The sequence below is a fragment of the Phyllobates terribilis genome, unplaced genomic scaffold (genome assembly GCF_046119375.1).
Source record: "Phyllobates terribilis strain yellow unplaced genomic scaffold, ASM4611937v1 Scaffold_2__4_contigs__length_985480577, whole genome shotgun sequence".
In the NCBI taxonomy this organism is placed as follows: domain Eukaryota; kingdom Metazoa; phylum Chordata; class Amphibia; order Anura; family Dendrobatidae; genus Phyllobates; species Phyllobates terribilis.
The window spans coordinates 736372463-736389858 of NW_027362762.1; the positions used below are offsets into that span (position 1 = coordinate 736372463).

General features: G+C 42.3%; 1 protein-coding gene across 1 annotated transcript in view; it reads right to left on the bottom strand.

Annotated features, from left to right (window-relative positions):
* The window catches only part of CD53 (CD53 molecule), a 75696-nt gene extending 58585 nt beyond the window's left edge, over positions 1-17111 (bottom strand). The window contains exon 1 of the mRNA XM_073667206.1: positions 17011-17111. The gene's annotated coding sequence lies outside the window, so the exon portion shown is untranslated. The remainder of the gene's footprint in view (positions 1-17010) is intronic.
* Positions 17112-17396: the final 285 nt, after the last annotated feature.

Consider the following 17396-nt stretch of genomic DNA (forward strand, 5'->3'; position numbering starts at 1 on the left):
ACTCCACTGACTAACACACTCTGCAATAGGCCAAAAAGGATTAGCTTTGCTAGATTCAGCCAAATGCTGTGAAAAAAACTTGCACAGCACTGGCACAGACCTGCCTGGCAAAAACTGATAGGAACTGATGTAACCTAGTCCTGAAAAGGACTCCAATTACAATTAGTCTTTACTCCCACAATCTATCTATTTAAGAGCACAGACCTGCCTGATAAAAGTCATAGGAAATGCTGTAACCTAGTCCTTAAAAGGACTGCAATCACAACTATTCCCTACTCCCAAGCTATCTGTAGATTTGTGCGAAAATTGGCTTGAAATTAACAAGGTATAGCGCACACAGCAACAGCGGTGCCGTCTAACACGCAGCTGCAGCAGTGAGAAAATGGTGGCGACGGGGAAAATGGCTTGGTCTTATAGGGCAAGGACATGTGACATACACTGCCAATGACACATGCCCTTGCTTGTGTGAAAAAAAGCACTTCGCTCCGTGTGTGCGCTGCTGATAGGCTGACAGATTGCACCTCCCCACTGTAAATGCGGGAAAGAGAAAAAAAAATGGAGATCTTCATTGTTCCTGCAGAGATCCATCCCCTGCCCCTCCCCCCGCCCCGCTGTACACTCAAACTGCGTATTAACATTAATTTTCATCATTACTGAGAAAAAATCCAGTTATGATTTTGGTGCACGAACAGTTATCGAACATAACCTCGAACAGCCGAATTTTTCTCAAATTGTTCGTGTTCGCCGAACGGCTCGAACACCGCCCAAAACAGCTCGAATTTGAGATTGGCGAACAGTTCGAGTAGAACAACGTTCATCTCTAGTGATAACTTCATGAAAATTGGATCTGCCAATGACTTTGGTTTTTCGCTTTGATCTTTGTGGTGGTTTGGATTCAAGCCCTCAATTGGTTGATGACTTTGGTTTCCACTTAACTATTGCACATTCCAAATATAAAAATATATATAACACATGTGAATTACAAAATTACGAAAGTTTTCTAAATTAGTTGCCTACAAAAATTCCCACTTGTGACGGATCATCTTTAAAGTCACTTTTAGAATTCTCTTTGTTTTGTATGAAAGAAGCCATTGTTATACTGATAATTTTTATAGTATTAAAATGTGGGTTTGTGAGCTTTTTAACTTTAAATTATGATAAAGAAAGTTGGAAAATACCCTGACAAGTCTGCTTGAATAGAAACAAAAATTAGATTATGATGAATTCTTAAGTTTTCTATGGAAGATTGTCACAGATCATACCTGTTCTAATATTGGAGTATTATACTGAAATAGGTATTTGAAACAAATTAATGGCAGACACTTTCGACCCTTTGTAGGACAGCTCTTTGTATGGTATATTCTGTTGGTACCCCTCCGCTACATATTGTGTCCTCTCATGCAGCGTATAAAGAACAGTACCATGTACTGCAGTGACTATCAGTCTCATACTGGCTGGGGATCACATAACAGTGCCATACATTGACTAAATAACAATTTAGGTAAATAATTATGCTAAATAACGCTGCTATGTCCATAGACGGCAAAAATAGTATATTCCGTGCAATGCTGTTCGATGCCCACATGAATACCCCCAAATAGTGCCCAAATAATACCAGCATAAGTGACCAACTAATAGCTTCATACAAAAAATAATCTAATAACAGTATTATACAATTATATAGTATTATACCATTTCTAAATAAGATTACTAGACAATTAATGGCAAGTTATTAGCTGATTTCAAACCATAAAGTGTCAGTCGCATCATTTGGATAGTCTTTGTAAATACAAGCAATTTGCAATTTCTTGTTTATTACAATTTACAGCCGTCATTGAAATATTAACACTTTTTTTTTATTATTTACAGCTCGTTGCCTTGGAGATCTACCACCGCTGCTGGGCAGCAGAAAGTGTTCAGTGCTTGCAAGCTCTTTTCTATTGAGCTTGTAAGCACTGCATTAAAGTTGACTGGATCCCTGGAGTACACAAAAGGCTTACACGCTGGACATTAGCGGGTGGTCTGTTTCCTAGGGAATAAACTGTAAACAAAAGATAAGTATTGAAATCTAAAGAACTGCTGAACATTTTAATAAGCAGTAAAAGCTTTTAAATTTGGTTATCTCTGATGTGTCCTATGTGACCACAAGACCAGTCATGGTGGCAGTACCTACATTTATGGGTGGCAACTATATTTTGATAAGATGTACCAACTTTGTGTTTCCTTAGATCTCTTAAGATTAAGAATGGGCTACATGTACACTGATGGTGTATAACTCTTGTCCGTTCCCATAGAGGGTATAGCTCATAGGTAATAATGCAGAACAGTCTAAAGAACCCACCCCAGAGAATCCTGCTGTGAGCAATCCCTTCTTGGTAAATACCATAAAAATTATTACTAAATAAAAAGGCCCATATCTCTGGATCAGTGTGGTGGATTAAAGAAAAAAAAAGCAAGTAAAAAAACCAAATTGGAATAATTGAGACCAGTGGAAATAAAACGAGGGCAATGCCTATCCACTTTTATCCTGGTGACAAGTCCTCTTTAAACGGAATCTGTCACCAGGTTTTGTTGCCAAATCTAAGATCAGCATAATGTAGAGATAGAGACGCTGATTCCAGCACTGTATCACTAACTGGACTTCTTGCTGTAGTTTTGATATAATAACGATTTAATCAAGATGAGATCATCACTAGAGGTCTAGTAAACCTGCTGCCATGTAGTCCTACATATTCATGAGCTCTGCATAATCCCCCACCCACTACCACTGATTGGCATCTTTCTGCCTATGCACAGTATATACAGAATTTACCAATCTGGTGTGGGTTAAACAGAGCTCAGCATTCAAATAGCTGGTAGATCTGCAGTAGATAAAATAGTGATTTCATCAAAACTGCAGCAAGCAGCCCAGTAAGTGATACTTCACAATTGTAATAAGGTCTCTGCCTTACATGCTGCTCTCAGATGGGGTAGCAAAACCTGTTGACAGATTCCCTTTAACCCTTTCCCACCACTGCCTACATCAATATTAACTATGTTAATGCATTTATGGAGATACCAAACTTGCCCAGTTTTTTTTTTATTACTTTAGTAGTGAAAACAATTCTGACATTTGTTTGTTTCACCATTTTTCAAGAACCATAATCCTTTCATTTTTTGTTGTTGAAGCTGTGTGAGGACTTTTTTGTAAGGTGAGCAGACGTTTTTATTGATTACATTTTGGGATAGAGATAACGTTTTGATTGCTTCTTATCTCATTTTTGCGGCACTGTGGTGACCAAAAAAGTGCAATTATGTCATTTTGAAATGTTTTCTGTTTATGGTGTCTACTGACCAGGTCAGTTTATTTTATATTTTGATAAATCAGACTGTTATGGACGCAGTGATTCCAAACATGAGTTTATTTTTTTAATACTTTTATTTTTAATTGTGGAAATGAGGAGTGTTTCAAATTTTTATGTTCTCTTAATTTTATTTCATTTTTTTAAAACATTTTTTTTACTGTATTGTTAGTGCCCTCAAGCAAATTTAACCTGATCACCGGTACTATATACAGCAATACGTCAGTCATATATCATACTTATTAAAAAACAGTCTCTTTTGAAGTCTAGGGTTTCAATGGAGATCCACCCGTGGGTGTCAACAAGTTAAATGCCACTGTTAATCACTGACAGTAGCATTTAACATGGATTGGCCGGAAGCACATCACAAGTCCCACCCATTGGCACCCCTGTCACGTGATCACAGGACACCTATGGGTTGTCATGGGAATCTTCAGAAGACCCCGGTGCCTGTCATTGTGAATCTCCAGTGAGAACGTTACAGGTCTCGGAAAATGCTGACAAACGCAAAAACATTTTTCATGCAAATTTCGGATTTTTTTTTCACTTAAATAAATAATAACCTACACATGTTTGGTGTCTGCGTACTATTACTGACCTAGGGAATCATATTCCAAGGTCAGTTTTACCATATTGTGAACATGGTAAATAAAAAAAATAAAAAAAACTATTGTGGAATTGCACTTTTTTTGCAATTTCACCGCACTTGGATTTTTTTTTACGTTTCGTGTACATTATATGGTAAAATCAAAAATGAAAATGAAAACGAGAAAATCGCCCGGGGGTAAATATATTCCCAAATGTCATACAATGTGATCCAAGACTATCTGTTCTCCTTTTGGTAATAATTGTTTCTCAATATCTAGTCTGGAAATTCCTACTTTTTAGTAAATGTATTAAAAATATCACATCTTGGAAATTCTCTTTGTCTTGACTTTTATTTTTCAGCTTAAAGAAAAGTCTGTGTTGTTTCAATGTATTCAAAGTAAAAATAAATGAAGCTTAAAGGAAACCTTTGTAGGGGGAATGGAAGGGTTGATGAAGACGTCGTGGCAACAGAATTGCTGTTATATATATATGTGTATGTGTAAAAAGGTTATATTTTATTCCTATGACAGGTTTTTGTCTTGGTTCTCCTCTAGGCTTTGCCTTAAGGCCGTCTCTGGGAATGCGGGAGGTCTGTCCACTAGAGGAACCATACTTGGTATAGGAATATAGTTTGTATTACACAGGGCTGTAGTTAGTTAACAGTGTTGGGATTAGCCCACAGTTTGGGAAGGGTTACCCAAGTTTTTATTAAAAAGGTTTTTCCGGGTTAGTCAATTCAAGTTCTAGGTCGAGTGTAGTCTAGTCAGTGAAAGAGAATAGAGTTGAAAGCAAGGTTAGATATTACAGTGCTAACAGGTTCTGAGAAATGGATGGAGCAGAGTTGAAGGAGTTCTATTAGTGCAAGTCTCCTAACAGCATGAGGGCACATCCGAAGTTCCGTCTAGACGCCGGGACAGTCTTGGGCCTGAGGCCCAGAAGAGGTATTAAGTGTCGTATCTCTGTCACCATTGTGAGAAAGATGAAGACGAAGGGAAGGATGGTGGTCCTCAGGGAAGCTGTTAGTCCCTAGGGTCAGCAGAAGCAGTTGGGCTAGGAACAGGTCAGGCAGAACGAAGGTGAGGATTGATGGGACACAGAACAAAGGGAACATCACTTAAAAGAGACTCTACCTTAATCTATATGCTGCAGCCATGTGTAACCGAATTGCACAGTAAAGCCAAACCTGTTAACCCGGACCCAAGGTCTCCTGTCTTTTCTATAATCGGAACCAGTCCCATGGACGGGGAGGTAACAAGGACTCCCATACAACAAGTGAGTAAAGAACGAACTCCACTACACAACACACTCCACTCAAATTACTGTTCAGAAGAGGGGTTTCAGGGCAGAGAGAACTTAGCTCTGGCCCACAGCAAACCGGCCCTGTGCCCCTTTCACCTTTTAAGTGCATATCCCACAACAAATCATTTGACAGGCTTATCTATTAATGACCCCCAGAGTGCTTTTTTAGCAGTGAAATATCAATTTTTACCGTTCAGTCTGGAAGTGCATTAGGACATGAAGATACAGTTACAGCTCCTAAGCATCTAATGTATTCCTGAACTAGCAACACTCTCCCCTGTCTGATTGACAGGACATTTAGGCTGGTACACTGGCTACTGACTTGTCAATTTGTCAGGGGAGTGTGCTACTTGTTTGTGAATCCAGGGGAGGCAAAGGAGCTTGTAAGTGCATCATCTCGCCCTAATGCACTTGCTGAACTCAAAATGCAATTTCTCCCTGATGAAGCAGCACTTTGGGGTCACAATGAGATCAACTGGCTTATCTTTTAAGTTGAAGTGGCCAATTTCCATTTTTGCATTTTCATTTTTTCCTTCTCTTCTTCTCACAGTCATAACTTTTTTTATTTTATTGTCCACATAGACTTGTGAGTAGTGATGAGCGAGCATGCTCGCCACTGCTCGGTACTTCCCCGAGCATCTCAGTACTTTCGAGATGCTCGGGTGGGAGCTCGGGTCCCCGTCCTGCATGTTTGGCGCTATTTAGAGCACCAATCATGCAGGGATTGTCTGCCACTCACTGTAATGTCACAGCCATGGTGGTTGTGGCATTACAGTGATTGGCCAAATCGATGGGAACAGTGCTCACAGTGAAACATGAAAAGCCGGCAATTCATCAGCGGCATACATCGGTACCCGACAATTTAGAACAGAAAGAATAGAGCATCACACATAGATTAGACAGATAGAAACATGTCAGTCACATATATAATAAGTAGAGTGACAGTGTTGGTTACTGTACTTGTCATTTAGTGTTAAAATAAAGGATTTATTTAAAAAAAAAATTGGAGTAGGGTTCCCCGTAATTTTAGTCTCTAGCAGAGCTTAAGCAGATGGCTGGGGCAGATGTTTGAAGCCTGGGAAGGGGGTAATACCCACGGAGCTTCCCAGGCTACTAATATCAGCCCCCAGCTGAATACCTAGCCTTTACCAGCTATTAAAATGGCACAGGAGAATTCTCTCACGCTCACCGCATGCGCAGGAGAATTCTCCCACGCTGTCAATGGCGTGCATGAGGTGAGCTGAGTTCATTGGACATGAACTCGGCTCATCTGGATGCCGTCACAGCCAGACACTGAGGAGCGCAAGCATGCCTGCAATTCTCAGTGTCTGCGGCATGGCAAGCTGGATGGCAGCTTTCTGCTGCTATCCAGCCTGCAATGTGAATGTAGCAGAACTGGAGCCGTCCTGGGAACCATGGAAAGGTAAGGATGAGGTTGGTTTATTATTTTATTTTATTGCAGGAGATCGTTGGCTTCAGCTGGAATGGGCATGACGGTAAGTATGGTTTAATTTAGAACATTAAAGAATTGTGTGTTTATTTCAATTAAAGGACTTTATTCTGGGTGTTTGTGTTTTTTTTAACTTTGACTATGGGGTTAGTAATGGGGGTGTCTTATAGACGCCTCTCCATTACTAACCTGGGCTTGATGTCAGCTGGCATTATAAGCTGACATCAACCCCAGCCCTATTACCCCACTGCCACCGCTACAGGGCAGTGGGAAGAGCGAGGCTAAGTGCCAGAATTGGCGCATCCTATGGATGCGCCATTTCTGGGGCGGCTGACGGCTGGTGTTTCCAGCCTGGAAGGGGGCCAATATTTATGGCACCCTTCCTGGGCTATTAATATCAGCCCCCAGCTGTCTGCCTAACCTTTGCTAGCTATTAAAATAGGGTGGACCCCAAGTCATTTTTCTTTTGGGTCCCCCATTTTAATAGCTAGTAAAGGCTAGGTATTCAGCTGGGGGCTGATATTAGTAGCCTGGGAAGCTCTGTGGGTATTACCCCCTTCCCAGGCTTCAAACATCAGCCCCAGCCATCTGCTTAACCTCCGCTAGAGACTAAAATTACGGGGAACCCTAAGCCAATTTTTTTTTAAATAAATCCTTTATTTTAACACTAAATGACGAGTACAGTAATCAACACTATCACTGTACTTATTAAATATGTGACTGAGATGTTTCTATCTATCTAATCTATGTGTGATGCTCTATTCTTTCTGTTCTAAATTGTCAGGTACCGGTGTATGCTGCTGATGAATTGTCGGCCGGCTTTTTTAAAGAGACAAAAACACTATTATTTTTTTTAAATAAATCCTTTATTTTAACACTAAATGACAAGTACAGTAATCAACACTGTCTCTGTACTTATTAAATATGTGACTGACATGTTTCTCTCTATCTAATCTCTGTGTGTTGCTCTATTCTTTCTGTTCTAAATTGTCGGGTACCGGTGTATGCCGCTGATGAATTGCCGGCCAGCTTTTTTAAAGAGACGGGTGCATGAAAATCGGAGGGCACTAGTGTGTTCCAAGTGCCCTGCTATGTTTTTCATGCACCCTCCTATATACCCTGCCTGCTTGTCTGCCTATATATTCTGCCTTCCTGATGTTTAATTGAGCACCGTTGCCATCGATTTGGGCAATTTTTGACCTTCTGCATACCGCCAGGGGGGACCACCAGAAAAATGCTCGAGTTTCCCATAGACTTACATTGGGCTCGTTGCTCGGGTCGAGCACCCGAGTATTCCATTGTGCTCGACCCGAGCTTCGAGCACCAGAGCATTTTAATGCTCGCTCATCACTACTTGTGAGGGCTTTTGAATGACACCATGCATTTTACCACAAAATGTATTGGAAAACAGGAAAAAATTCCAAGGGCATCTTTACTCTCCCCTGTGTATAGCCAAAGCCATAAATGGAGCTGCATGGACATGTCTCACCATTCTTTTTTTTTATCTCCATATCCTCAGATCCATAATTTTTTCACACATAGATAGACCTGTGTGGGGGCTTGATTTCTATGGGACAAGCTATGGTTTTTACTGGTGCCAATTCTGAATACATAACAATTGTTGATCATTTTTTTATTTCATTTATTGGGCAGAAGAGATGAACATAGTCATTCTGGTATTGTTTGTATTTTTTATGATGTTTACTGTGCTGTGAAAATAATGACTTTTTTGTAGTATGGGCCTATTTGATTACATAGTAGTGACATCCAATTTAGTGTATATAATTTTTGTTTTACTACTTTTGTACAAGAAAATTACTTTCTTTTAATATTTTAATTCATATTTCTGTTTACAGAGGGCTGTTGTAGTTTTAATTGGAACCACTTTTGGATTCTTATCTGTTTTTGATCACTTTTTATGCCACTTTTTTGGAAGATGAGTTGGCCAAAAACAGCAATTTTGCATTGCTGTTTGGAATTATTTTTTTTGTTCTGGGGTAAATAATAATGGCATAGCTTTATAGCAATAGTTTTTTGGTATTACAAACAATATCAAATGTATGTTTTTAAGGAGGAGGGTGCATTTATTTTTCCAGGTTAAACCACTTTTTATTTGATAAACCGTAATTTTGTATATTTTTAAGCAAATATTTTTATTACAATATTAAAGGGGTTGTGCGTTACTTTAGATTACCCCCCCATATATCCCCCCCAGGTCCCTAAGACCTTTTGTAAATACCTTCTGCTGTTGATAATGCCTGTGAGCGGCGCTATCACTGGCCGCTCACAGGCATCACGTGACCCCAGCACTGATGTCACGACAAGCGAGGCATGACTCAGCGCTGGGGTCCCCACAGTGGCTGCTGGGTTGTGGGTGGGGTTACCCCCACGCTACTCCCGGCATCCACCGCGCGCTTTCCCAATGAATGGGGAGAGGCAGAGCGTGTGGTGGATGCCAGGCGTGACGCGGGGGGGTAACCCCACCCACAGCCTGGCATCCACCTGGAACCAGGAAGATTGTGACCCTCGGCTGCTGCCAACACTTGTCGTGACATCATAATAGTATGACTCTACTTTTACACACAAGGGTATTTTCTCATGAATTATTGTAGCATTGCTTTATCAGGAGAATTAGTTTAAGATTTTCCTTGCCAATATATTAGTAAGAACAGTCTCAAATATATCTATTTTTTTTGTCAGGATGAGTAACGGATACCTGTTGGCATTTCCATAGGCAGCCAATCTTGGACGCTAATGCAGGCTATCCAAATTAATGTGTAATAGAGAAATTAGCCCCATCAGAGTTAAAATGGCTGGTGGGAAATAGAGAAAGACTCACACAGTTAGAGGCGTAAATAGAAGCTCCTGGGCTTGAAGCGAGCTCTGTAGCCCACCAAACAGATATGCCATTCGGTGTCTGTTTAATTGGTAGTGGCGAGCTGTCAAGTAGAGATGAGCGGTGTTCGACTAGAACTGTTCGCCAATCTCAAATTCGAGCTGTTTTGGGCGGTGTTCGAGTTGTTCGACGAACCCGAACGATTTGCAAAAAATTCGGCTGTTCGAGGTTATGTTCGATAACTGTTCGTGCACCAAAAGCGTGTCCTGCATGTCTGGCGCTATTTAGAGCACCAATCATGCAGGGATTGTCTGCCACTCACTGTAATGCCACAGCCATGGTGGTTGTGGCATTAGAGTGATTGCCCAAATCGATGGGAACTGTGCTCACAGTGAAACATGAAAAGCCGGCAATTCAGCAGCGGCGTACACCGGTACCTGACAATTTAGAACCGAAAGAATAGAGCTTCACACATAGATTAGATAGATAGAAACATGTCAGTCACATATATAAGAAGTACAGTGACAGTGTTGATTACTGTACTTGTCATTTAGTGTAAAGGATTTATTAAAAAAAATCTTAGTGTTTTCATGCACCGTCTCTTTAAAAAAGCCGGCTGGCAATTCAGCAACGGTACCCGACAATTTAGAATAGAAGGAATAGAGAATCACACATAGATTAGATAGATAGAAACATGTCAGTCACATATATAAGAAGTACAGTGACAGTGTTGATTACTGTACTTGCCATTTAGTGTAAAGGATTTATTTAAAAAAATATTAGTGTTTTCATGCACCGTCTCTTTAAAAAAGCCGGCCGGCAATTCAGCAGCGGTACCCGACAATTTAGAATGGAAGGAATAGAGCATCACACATAGATTAGATAGATAGAAACATGTCAGTCACATATATATGAAGTACAGTGACAGTGTTGATTACTGTACTTGTCATTTAGTGTTAAAATAAAGGATTTATTTAAAAAAAAATTGGCGTGGGGTTCGCCATAATTTTAGGCTCTAGCGGAGGTTAAGCAGACAGCTGGGGCAGATGTTTGAAGCCTGGGAAGGGGTAATACCCACGGAGCTTCCCAGGCTACTAATATCAGCCCCCAGCTGAATGCCTAGCCTTTACTAGCTATTAAAATGGGGGACCCCCCAAAAAATTGACGTGGGGTTCCCCCTATTTTAATAGCTAGCAAAGGCTAGGCAGACAGCTGGGGGCTGATATTAATAGCCCAGGAAGGGTGCCATGAATATTGGCCCCCTCCCAGGCTAGAAACACCAGCCGTCAGCCGCCCCAGAAATGGCACATCCATAGGATGCGCCAATTCTGGCACTTAGCCTCGCTCTTCCCACTGCCCTGTAGCGGTGGCAGTGGGGTAATAGGGCTGGGGTTGATGTCAGCTTATAATGCCAGCTGACATCAAGCCCAGGTTAGTAATGGAGAGGCGTCTATAAGACACCTCCATTATTAACCCCATAGTCAAAGTTAAAAAAAAAACATAAACACCCAGAATAAAGTCCTTTAATTGAAATAAAGACACAATTCTTTATTGTTCTAAATTAAACCATACTTACAATCACGCCCATTCCAGCTGAAGCCAACGATCCCCTGCAATAAAAGAAAAATAATAAAGCAACATAATCCTTACCTTTCCATGGTTCCCACGACAGCTTCAGCTCTGCTACATCGAGATGACAGGCTGGACCGCAGCAGAAAGCTGCCATCCAGCCTGTCATCCCGCAGACACTGAGAAGCGCAGGCTTGCTTGCGCTCCTCAGCGTCTCTCTGTGACAGCATCCAGATGAACCAAGTTCATGTCCAATGAACTCGGCTCACCTCATGCACGTCACTGACAGCGTGGGAAAATTCTCACGCTGAAGCGCTGAGCGCAGGAGAATTCTCCCACGCTGTCAGTGACGTGCATGAGGTGAGCTCATGTCCAATGAACTCAGCTCACCTCATGCACGTCACTGACAGCGTGGGAAAATTCTCCTGCACTCAGCGCTACAGCGTGAGAATTCTCCCACGCTGAAGCGCTGAGTGCAGGAGAATTTTCCCACGCTGTCAGTGACGTGCATGAGGTGAGCCGAGTTCATTGGACATCAACTCGGCTCATCTGGATGCCCTCACAGAGAGACACTGTGGAGCGCAAGCAAGCCTGCGCTTCTCAGTGTCTGCGGGATGACAGGCGGGATGGCAGCGTTCTGCTGCGGTCCTGCCTGTCATCTCGATGTAGCAGAGCTGAAGCTGTCATGGGAACCATGGAAAGGTAAGGATGATGTTGCTTTATTATTTTTCTTTTATTTCAGGAGATCGTTGGCTTCAGCTGGAATGGGCGTGACGGTAATTATGGTTTAATTTAGAACAATAAAGAATTGTGTGTTTATTTCAATTAAAGGACTTTTTTCTGGGTGTTGTGTTTTTTTTAAATACTTTACTAGAAATTCATGGTGGTCATGTCTAATATTGGCGTGACCCCATGAATTTCGGGCTTAGGGCCAGCTGATAATGCCAAGCTGGCCCTAACCCCTTTATTACCCAGTGAGCCACCGCATCAGGGCCCTGGGTGAGTTGGGTACAGCGCCAGAACATGGCGCTTCTATGAACGCGCCATTTTCCGGGGTGGCTGCGGACTGCAATTTGCAGCGGGGTTGGCCCAGAAAGCTTGGGCCTCCCTGCGTTGCGGATTCCAGCCCCCAGCTGCCTAGTTGTACCTGGCTGGACACAAAAACAGGGCGAAGCCCCACGTCAATTTTCTTTAAATTATTTCATGAAATAATTAAGAAAAAAAGGGCTTCCCTATATTGTTGTGTCCGGCCAGGTACAAATAGGCAGCTGTTGGTTGGGGGCAGCCCGTTCCTGCCTGCTGTACCTGGCTGGACACAAATATAGTGCGAAGCCCCACGTCAATTTTTTTTTAATTATTTCATGAAATAATTTAAAAAAAAAAGGGCTTCCCTATATTGTTGTTTCCGGCCAGGTACAAATAGGCAGCTGGTGGTTGGGGGCAGCCTGTTCCTGCCTGCTGCACCTGACTGAACACAAATATAGTGCGAAGCCCCACGTCAATTTTTTTTAAATTATTTCATGAATTTCCTGAAATAATTTAAAAAAATTGAAGTGGGGCTTCGCACTATATTTGTGTCCAGCCAGGTACAGCAGGCAGGAACGGGCTGCCCCCAACCACCAGCTGCCTATTTGTACCTGGCTGGACACAACAATATAGGGAAGGCCTTTTTTTCTTAATTATTTCATGAATTTCCTGAAATAATTAAAAAAAATTGAAGTGGGGCTTCGCACTATATTTGTGTCCAGCCAGGTACAGCAGGCAGGAACGGGCTGCCCCCAACCACCAGCAGCCTATTTGTACCTGGCCGGACACAACAATATAGGGAAGGCCTTTTTTTCTTAATTATTTCATGAAATAATTAAAAAAAAAATACGTGGGGCTTCGCCCTATTTTTGTGTCCAGCCAGGTACAACTAGGCAGCTGGGGGCTGGAATCTGCAGCGCAGGGAGGCCCAAGCTTTCTGCCCCCCCCCCCCCCCGCTGCAAATTGCAGTCCGCAGCCATCCCGGAAAATGGCGCGTTCATAGAAGCGCCATGTTCTGGCGCTGTACCCAACTCATCCAGGGCCCTGGTGCGGTGGCTCACTGGGTAATAAAGGGGTTAGGGCCAGCTTGGTATTATCAGCTGGCCCTAAGCCCAAAATTCATGGGGTCACGCCAGTATTAGACATGACCGCCATGAATTTCTAGTAAAGTATTTAAAAAAAACGCAACACCCAGAATAAAGTCCTTTAATTGAAATAAACACACAATTCTTTATTGTTCTAAATTAAACCATACTTACCATCACGCCCATTCCAGCTGAAGCCAACGATCTCCTGCAATAAAAGAAAAATAATAAACCAACATCATCCTTACCTTTCCATGGTTCCCATGACAGCTTCAGCTCTGCTACATCGAGATGACTGGCTGGACCGCAGCAGAACGCTGCCATCCAGCCTCTCATCCCGCAGACGTTGAGAAGAGCAGGCTTGCTTGCGCTCCACAGTGTCTCGCTGTGACGGCATCCAGATGAGCCGAGGTCATGTCCAATGAACTCGGCTCACCTCATGCACGTCACTGACAGCGTGGGAAAATTCTCACGCTGAAGCGCTGAGTGCAGGAGAATTCTCCCACGCTGTCAGTGACGTGCATGAGGTGAGCTCATGTCCAATGCACTCAGCTCACCTCATGCACGTCACTGACAGCGTGGGAAAATTCTCCTGCACTCAGCGCTTCAGCGTGAGAATTCTCCCACGCTGTAGGTGACGTGCATGAGGTGAGCTGAGATCATTGGAATGAGCTCACCTCATGCACGTCACTGACAGCGTGGGAGAATTCTCCTGCACTCAGCGCTTCAGCGTGAGAATTTTCCTACGCTGTCAGTGACGTGCATGAGGTGAGTTCATGTCCAATGATCTCAGCTCACCTCATGCACGTCACTGACAGCGTGGGAAAATTCTCCTGCACTCAGCGCTTCAGCGTGAGAATTCTCCCACGCTGAAGCGCTGAGTGCAGGAGAATTTTCCCACGCTGTCAGTGACGTGCATGAGGTGAGCCGAGTTCATTGGACATGACCTCGGCTCATCTGGATGCAGTCACAGCGAGACACTGAGGAGCGCAAGCAAGCCTGCTCTTCTCAGTGTCTGCGGGTTGACAGGCTGGATGGCAGCGTTCTGCTGCGGTCCAGCCTGTCATCTCGATGTAGCAGAGCTGGAGCTGTCCTGGGAACCATCGAAAGGTAAGGATGATGTTGGTTTACTATTTTATTTTTATTGCAGGAGATCGTTGGCTTCAGCTGGAATGGGCGTGACGGTAAGTATGGTTTAATTTAGAACAATAAAGAATTGTGTGTTTATTTCAATTAAAGGACTTTATTCTGGGTGTTTGTGTTTTTTTTAACTTTCACTATGGGGTTAGTAATGGGGGTGTCTTATAGACGCCTTTCCATTACTAACCTGGGCTTGATGTCAGCTGGCATTATAAGCTGACATCAACCCCAGCCCTATTACCCCACTGCCACCGCTACAGGGCAGTGGGAAGAGCGAGGTTAAGTGCCAGAATTGGCGCATCCTATGGATGTGCCATTTCTGGGGCGGCTGACGGCTGGTGTTTCTAGCCTGGGAGGGGGCCAATATTCATGGCACCCTTCCTGAGCTATTAATATCAGCCCCCAGCTGTCTGCCTAGCCTTTGCTAGCTATTAAAATAGGGGGGACCCCACGTCATTTTTTGGGGGGGGTCCCCCATTTTAATAGCTAGTAAAGGCTAGGTATTCAGCTGGGGGCTGATATTAGTAGCCTGGGAAGCTCCGTGGGTATTACCCCCTTCCCAGGCTTCAAACATCTGCCCCTGCCGTCTGCTTAACCTCCGCTAGAGACTAAAATTACGGGGAACCCCACGCTAATTTTTTTTTTAATAAATCCTTTATTTTAACACTAAATGACAAGTACAGTAACCAACACTATCACTGTACTTATTATATATCTGACTGACATGTTTCTATCTGTCTAATCTATGTGTGATGCTCTATCTTTCTGTTCTAAATTGTCGGGTACAGATGCTGAATTGCCGGCCGGCTTTTTTAAAGAGACGGTGCATGAAAACACTATTATTTTTTTAATTGAATCCTTTACACTAAATGACAAGTACAGTAAGCAACACTGTCACTGTACTTATTATATATGTGACTGACATGTTTCTATCTATCTAATCTATGTGTGAAGCTCTATCTTTCTGTTATAAATTGTCGGGTACAGATGCTGAATTGCCAGCCGGCTTTTTTAAAGAGACGGTGCATGAAAACACTAATATTTTTTTTAATAAATCCTTTACACTAAATGACAAGTGCAGTAACCAACACTGTCACTGTGCTTCTTATATGTGTGACTGACATGTTTCTATCTATCTAATCTATGTGTGATGCTCTATTTCTTCTTGTCTAAATTGTCGGGTACCGGTGTATGCCGCTGCTGAATTTGCCGGCCGGCTTTTTTAAAGAGAGTGTCTTCTGAGCAGTTTGTCAGCTTTTGGACACATTTAAAGGTGTTTTCTATGTGTTTCTATGTGTTTTTGTTTGCCTGCCATTGGTTTTAACAGTGTTTGACGGTGTTCTAAGGTGTTCGACGAACCGAATTGAACCCGAACACTACGGGGGTGGCTCAACACTACTGTCAAGTCTCTTTTTTTCTGGGTGGAGGTATATTTCAATGTTAATATGGAGAAGCTAGATGATGATGATTGTGTTTTACAGCACAATGTTTGGTGCTAAAGAGCAATGAAAATCTAGTTAGAGATTATTCGGATCTTTTACCTTCAGGCATGAGCTGCCCCTGTGCCTCCCATCTTCCAGCTTGGTGGGGATGGATGTGCTTCTGCTAATTGTCAGTTCCGACCTGAGGCATGGCTGCACTCCTTTGTCCAAATTGTGCACTCTTCCATGCTGCAAGCAGAAACAGTTTTGGTTCTGCAGCATCGGAGGAGTGCAGGGGCACCTAACCTATCTGGATCCAGTGATCTAGCCAGCTCCTGAGCATCACCTGGAAACTCTATAGCCACTTCTAATATTCACCAGCCCCTTCTAATACATTACAGAATTGGACGATAACCTAGTCAACAAGCAATAAACTAAATAATTAAAAACTCCTCAGTTCTTGAGAATGTATAGGATTTTTAATAAGAAGTAAAAAGGAAAGTTGCTTGTTTTTACAAGCACTTTGCAATTTTAAACATTTAAGACATTGAGACCACCCCTTTGAAGAAGTTGGGAGTTTTTATGTTGGGCTTTTATGACATTGCCTACAGCAAACATTGTAAGGTTTGACTAACATGATAACGTTGGGTAGACCCACTAGTAAACTCATCAGACCACAAGCATGCTGACAACCCACAAGAGTGGCTTATTTTACACAATTGCACAATCCCTTTTTTTACCCACTATTACAATCTGATGCTTAATGCACACAATGGAGAAAGTGTTCTGGTAACTGATTCACAGCTCAGTGCTTCACCAGGGCTATCTTCTACCAGGTGTTGTCCACCTTAGTTTTTCTCCCAAGTCATGATCTGTTGTCGGGCCTTGAGGACTGGAGTTTGGGAAACACTGCACAAGATGATCACACATGCTACCTATCAAAATCATGACATGAGCACAGATCAAGTTCCCTTAGAAACATTGCAAGTGCACCCTGGCTTGTATGTACCACAGACTGAGAACACGTTCTACATAATTACAAATTAATATTACTAATCTAACAGAAATATGTATAACAGTTTCATGATCCCTGCATCAGCATGAAATATGAATATGTTTTCATTTATAAAATGCCTCTGAACCATAATATAAAGAGTAAGACCAACCTAGAAAGTTTATCAGTAGGGTTCAAAATATGTCAGTGCTGCAGATCTTTTAAAACCCAATAAATCTGATATAGAAGAAGTCATCTTACCTTTAAATCTTGAGAAATGAGTTAAATCCAGCAAACTGCTGCTTCATTCACTGCTACAAGATCTTCTTTGTGTGGAAATTATAAAAAAATGTTTAAAGGTTTTCCTGTGTAAAGAGGAAGTGGATTGCAAAAGCGACATAACTGTATATACTGAAATGTGTTGTGCTCTGGGTGGTCATACCAAGACAGTCAGAAACCACCTAGAAGTCAATACAGTGGAACAAGACTATTTGTTTTAAATTAGTTTTTCCGATCTTATAATACACTGGCAAGTGACTAAATGTAAAAAATAAAAGTATACTATATTTACTGTTTAAATTGCCACCAGTGGTAATGTCTGGCACAAGCAGTGCACACAGGGCAACCATCAGGGCATTACTGCCCTT